At 40.5% G+C, this 6,272-nt stretch overlaps 1 protein-coding gene across 50 annotated transcripts in view; it reads right to left on the bottom strand.

The window, feature by feature from the left end:
* Window positions 1-5,344: 5,344 nt before the first annotated feature.
* RBFOX1 (RNA binding fox-1 homolog 1) overlaps window positions 5,345-6,272 on the bottom strand; it is a 1,116,721-nt gene continuing 1,115,793 nt past the window's right edge. For all 50 annotated transcript variants that reach the window (XM_088174490.1, XM_088174487.1, XM_088174481.1 and 47 more), the window contains one exon: window positions 5,345-6,272. This exon is cut by the window's right edge. The gene's annotated coding sequence lies outside the window, so the exon portion shown is untranslated.

Below are 6,272 nucleotides of genomic sequence, written 5' to 3' on the forward strand. Positions count from 1 at the left end.
CCGGGCAAAATGATTTCTGTATTGACTTCCCCTCAAAGCCACCAAGAATAAAGCTATAAAAGAAGATTATCAGAAAGTAGGCCATGTTGCTCTGCTTATCATATTCATGTTGCCACTTCTTATTTTCCAGAGGCAGGCAATTTCAGAGTGGATTCAGAGTGGATGGCTGGTGCAGCATGCTCTGGTGATGCATGCCTTCCCCTTAATCCCAGGGCACAAACAATGTCCTCAATTCCAAGGGTTATGGACTGTTCTTGCCATGAGAATCACAAATTAGGGGCCAACACTGGGGGAAGATAGGGAAATGCTGAATTTTTATAATGTGACCTAGCAGAGGGTTATGCCTAAAAAAAATAAAAAAAATTAAAAAAAAAAAAATGCATGTACCAGAATCTAGAGACATCCCATAGGAATCTCTTGTCTCTCTGGCAGAATTTACCAGCTGTAGCAACATGCATATTTCTCTCTCTATTCTTAGTGTAAGAGAACTGCCAATAAAAGCTGCTTTTCAGCTTCACAGATTAAACTATTTTTTCTCTTGCTTGCTATTTTTCCTGAAATAACTTTGTTTGCTTTTTAAGTGTAGAGCAACAGGGCCCCAGAAATTCCAAGTCTGTGATGAAACCTCAGTTACAGAGCTCATCAGCTGAGTCTGTGAATTAACAATGTCTGTATCCCTGGGCCATCATTCTTCTCAAATAATAGGGAGCTGGATCATCGCCCTTCTGGGTGAACATCAAAAGTTGTGGCCAAGAAGATGTGAAACATTGCTTCTAGAAGAACAAAGGTGAGGACAGCAGAGGCACTCAGAGCTGCAAGTGCAACTGCTCACTTCATTAAAAAGGTGGCAAATCTGTGGGTGGCGAAATCAAACAGAGGTGGGAGTGTTACAGCCATGATCTTCCATGTTTTCTCAAGCACTGCAGAGCTACGATATCACCTCTCACTTCAACATTTGACAGATTTTATTTTATATGTCAGGCACCTCGCAAACTTGAATTTCATTTTAATACTCTGGTAAAGCCTCCCTCCTAGTAATAATGTTCTGCTTTCTGCTTTATAAACCAGCAGAAAATCCGTACTCTTCATGTTAATTCTGGTGAAAATACCTTGAACTGAATATCCTTTTTGAAATTTTGTTACACGTTTCCAGACTTAGAAATTCTTATTTTGAAGACCTGCATCAAAGGGCAGGTTTAAATCTTAGCTTAAAAAAAAAACAAAACAAAACAAAACAAAACAAAAAAAAAAAAAAAAAAAAAAAAAAAAAAAAAAAAACAACAAACATATGCTCTGCTGGAAGTGTAGATAGTGGAATCTTTTTTTCCTACAAATCAAGTGCAACCTAGTTTAATTGGTTTTGTGGTCCCTCCCCACTGCTTGCTTTCCACTGTTATACAATAACCTCCTTTTGTTAGAAAGCAACAAAAAAATTAGGTTTAACCATGTCCCCTACTGGTGGCCTTGAAACTTTATGGCCTCTCCCTGATACCCCATGCACATGACAATGTTCAAACCAGCCTTATTCTTTCTTAGGACAGGAATAAAACCCCTGAATAAATCAGAATTATTTCTAGTGGAAGACTTTTTCCTAAATTGCATTTATGCAACTTGTAATTACATTTCACATGAAGTACCAGGGAGGATTATGGGGAATAGGAGAGCACCTACTGTAAATATCTATTTCCCACAGAAGCCATCAGGGCAAGTTATTAGCCCTCAGTGGTTGTAAATAATTAATTCAATTCAATATTTGGGGTTACCTGGGGTTTAAATTGGTACTGATCTTAGTCTAATGTTTCCAATTTCATGAATTGAAACACATTACTATCTGCCTTTGCCAGCATGCAAAATGTTAATCTTGATAGATTACATTAATCTTTATAGAGAGCACTTTTTATTCCACTTATATTTCAGCATCTTAACTCCTCGACATAAGGATGCTTTAGCTTTTTATATTGAGAACACTGCACATTTATTTTAATTGGATAACTGAGCTTTTCTGCTTACTGAGCTGTCTGCCTGACATTTGCAAAATGCAGCTTTTTTTTTCCCCCCAACATAACCTAGCTGTTCATTTTTATAAGGCCTGTCATCCAAAACGCAGAACCTAATCCTTAATTAGTTGTCATATTTGTTTAGATGTTATACATCATCCATTGGACTGAACTGTTTGGTTTACTGTCCTTTCATAATGTCCATTAAATGATTATTTTTGCATTCCCTTATGTTTTATTTAGCAGTTTTCCTACATCCTGAACTCCTGCCTCACAGGCCTGCTGCTGAAGTGAAATTATTAAATTGGCCAGGCACGGAGGCTGCCCAGGCACTGCAGGGTAAATCACAGCCAACAGAGCAAACCCAGCAGGGCTGAGCAGGAAGAAGGCTGGAGGGCTCTAAAGCACCTTTAACAACAAACCTTTCTCCAGTTTGGACGTTCAGCTGTAAATCCCTTTTGGAATAGGAACTAGGAGGAGCCAGTCTGTCCCATGGGATGGGGAAGGGACACTCCACTGTCACCCGATCTCCTTTAACCATGCAGGAGGGTCATGGAGGCAGGTTTTATTCACTGTGATGTGGAACAGGGACTGGAATCCAGGGCAGAGCCCCAGCCAGCAGACTATTGTAAAAGCATTTCTCAGTGACTAATTATTTAAGTGAAATGGAGGGTCTTTAACAGAAGAATTGAGAATAACCTAACCCCAGATACTCATGGCAACTACATGTGGAAAAAAATTCCTGTATAAATTGAGCTAGGAGGAGACTTTTAAAAGTGTCAAGGTTTTTAAAAACCTTTTTAAAGGTTAAAAAACTTCCCACGTCCATTTGTGAATATCTTGAACATGATGTCAGTGGGCAAGGCAATCACCTCCACCTTCCCTTCCCCCCAAAACTCATTTTTTGTGCCCCTGCCAGGCACTGCAAAGCTCACAAAGCAAGGTCACCCACCCCGAGCGCCCTGGCAGGACATTATGTAGGAATCTGAAGAGCAACAGCATCTACCACAGAGAGCTAAACAACAGCACAGCAGCAACTTCTGGCCCTGCATGCTGCCTCCTGGACACCTCAAACGACATTGCTGTTCCCAGGTCCCTTCGTGGATATAATTTTCTAAGCACCTGCCCCTCACAAGCGGGCATCCTGCGTGTTGCACTGCCCTGCAGCCAGGCAGGAGCTGTGTCCCAGCCAGGCACAGCCAGGGAGTCACATCCCTGCCACAACACCACTGCCATTGCCTTCGTGTGCACATAGGAAACACACCTGCAGAATTAAATACGGCATGAAATAAAAAACCTTTCTTTTCCAAGTGATAAAATAAGGACGAGATCTTGCAACTAAAAGTACTTCTAATATTTTACCTCCCTGTGCTAATCTCCGTCTTACCTCAGGAAAACATTCAAGTTGATGGCATGCTGGCACACACTGCCCATCTCTTCCTCTGCTCCTAGTCCATGCCCATTGTGCTTTTTGGGAAGAGCTGCGAGACGATTATTGGTATGCAGAGCACTGGGGAAGTGCTGGAGAGGAATGAAAGCTGCCTGGAAAGTCTGGGAAGACTCGGCATAAAGCTCCTGTTACAGTGAGAGGTGAAGCATATGCCCTTTAGGTATAAATGAAGCATCAAGATAAACTTTTATAATACTGGAAAATTACTCTTTTTGATGACACTTTCATAAATTCTTCAAAGGCCTTCCAAAATCATTGTCTCCCTTCTGATCTCACCTCCCACTCAAATCTTTTCTTCCCACTGAAACAAGGTTACTTTTTATTTTATTTTTTTTCTTCTTTTTTTCTTCTCTCCCTTACACCTACCAAAATGATGATATTTCAGCTCTACTTCAGGGAGGAAATGATTTGCACAGCCTTTTTTCCTCATGCATCTGTACTGTAAAACTGAAAAAATGTGGCAAGAGGAACATGTCAAACTTGCAAAAAAATCACTTGAGGCAAGAAACAGCAATATGACATGACAGCAATTGAAACTGAAGACAAGGTTCCCAAAAAGTTTAAGAAAATTAAATTATAGTTAAAAAAAAGAGAATCCTAAAATTTTACCCAAATTAGAAGCTAATAAACAACTTGAATGCCCCCCCCCCCCCCCAAAAAAAAGACCAAGGACAGAGTAGTACAGAACATCTTACACAGGGACAGCTCTAAGATCTTCTATAAAGCTTCAATTTAATCTTCGCTAGACAATTAAAGCTGTATAGGAACTTTAAATAATTGGAATAAAAATACCCTTTTGTCTTCCAGGTGCACGTGGTGCTTTCCTTATTCTCTGGCCAATTGTTCAATAGATACAAAGATTTTATTAATTGATCATGTATTGGCTACTTGGCCAAGAAAGAAGCACTACTGCATTAGACATAAGTAATGATACCAGACAAAAGCAGCATAAAAAAAGCACATAAAAATTATGTGGCATTTCAGGTTCTCCATGTGTGTCTGTGTCCCACTCGTGTTTATCTGCCAAGATGCTTCTCAGCTGCCTTCAGCCCAAATCTTACCCAGTGTTTCCACCTCAGCCACCGAGGGAAGCAGTGCAATGCATCCACCACACCCGATGTGCAGCAGAGTGCACTTAGTGCCAGGATGTCATACCAAGATATAAATTAAGCACAGAGTAATATCTCCCCACCATTCCTGGCAAATATCAGGGTTTCTTCTCTTTAGCTTCCTGAAAGGATTCAGGCACTTGGGAGAATAAAACTTCCTGCTAAACTGCAACCCAAGCAATATTGAATTCCATGTCTCTGTCCTCCTCTGCTAAATTAGAGTGCAATGGGAGCCCAGGTAGAAGAGTCACCTAATTGTGTTGGCATGCATGCGACACGGCCAAGGCACGTCACCCTCAGCTCCTGCTGGGCTGATGGGAATGTCTGGAAATGCAGCATGTGGACATTTGCCTTGTGGCTTGGGCAACAAGCTTGGCAGTGGCAGGAGGGGCCTCGGGAACAGCTGTCTTTGCTTGCTTGCCTGGCCCTGCTGTGCACAGCAGCAGACACTGCCCATGGCAGGCACAGCTCTCAGAAGGCTAGCTGGAATCTGGAAGTCTGGAAGAGGCTTTTCCCAGCCCTATGAACAAACCCCAGCCACTGCCCTCGTACCATGCCGTGCTGCCTGGATGGGTGGTGGAACCTGTCACCTTTGGAAGCACACCTTGAAGCCAGTGCCATGCTGGCTGTCCCAGGCCTGTGGTGCACATACGGACACAGGGACAGACACACGGACAGCAGCCCCCCAGGCCCCGGCAGGGACAGCCCCTGGGGCCACCACGGGCACAGCCCGGGCACCCACGCTGCCAGCAGGGAAAGCAAAATGACTTGGAACACCAACGGACTGGTACCTTTTCAGACTAAGCTTTTATTTTGATATTACAAACCATTTTTCTTTATTCACAAATCACGGTTGTGATATAAACACTAATTTCTAAAGACAGATATACACATTTTCTGGGTTTGTAGGGTTTTGGTTTTTTTTAAATCTGTTTAGAAGTCACTATATTCCACATATGGTAGTAATAATTTTTTCATAAGTCATATTATCAGTAGTTATTTATATAAGTGAAAACATTCCCAATATATATTGTAAAAAAATTTCAAATGCTTTTCTTACATAACTATTTCAGACATACATTTTAAAATGACTACTAGGAGTACTGTAGGAGTTTTATAAACAAAATATTTTCTAATATGGGCTGCACCCTCAACCTTTCAAGATAATTTTAATAGACTAAAACGCCATATAATCATTTGGAGAGTGGGAGCTGTAAAGCCATCTCAGGAAAATTAAAATCGCAAATAAATTCTGTTATTCTCTACATTAGACATTTTGTGTGTGCAATTCCAAAAAAGATGTCTAATCCACACTTTAAATTGGAAACATTTGGTAAACATTTTTCAATTTGCTTTCACCACGGTGTTTAAACAAAATTTACTTTTTCTTTTTACTAATAGGAGGCTTGTTTTGCATATCTTACATAATAAATGTGGGGATCGAACTCTTAATAAATTTCAGTTCATTCCCTCACCAGTATAAATATATGTTACTGCCCCATTTTTCATCGATTAATATAGTCTCTTTCTCTCTCTGTTTCAATTTTAAAGATAATTTATTTATCATCCTTAGATATAAATGCTACAGAAACTTCGTTTTCAAATCTTGTGAAACTTTATTGATGGTTATTGTTCAACTGATCATTCTGCATGCACATACGATGACAAAGAGAAAGCCTGATCACAAACACTTTTTTTTTAAAGCAGAGTTGTTAT

Source organism: Sturnus vulgaris, chromosome 16 (genome assembly GCF_052056855.1).
Source record: "Sturnus vulgaris isolate bStuVul1 chromosome 16, bStuVul1.hap1, whole genome shotgun sequence".
Lineage (NCBI taxonomy): Eukaryota > Metazoa > Chordata > Aves > Passeriformes > Sturnidae > Sturnus > Sturnus vulgaris.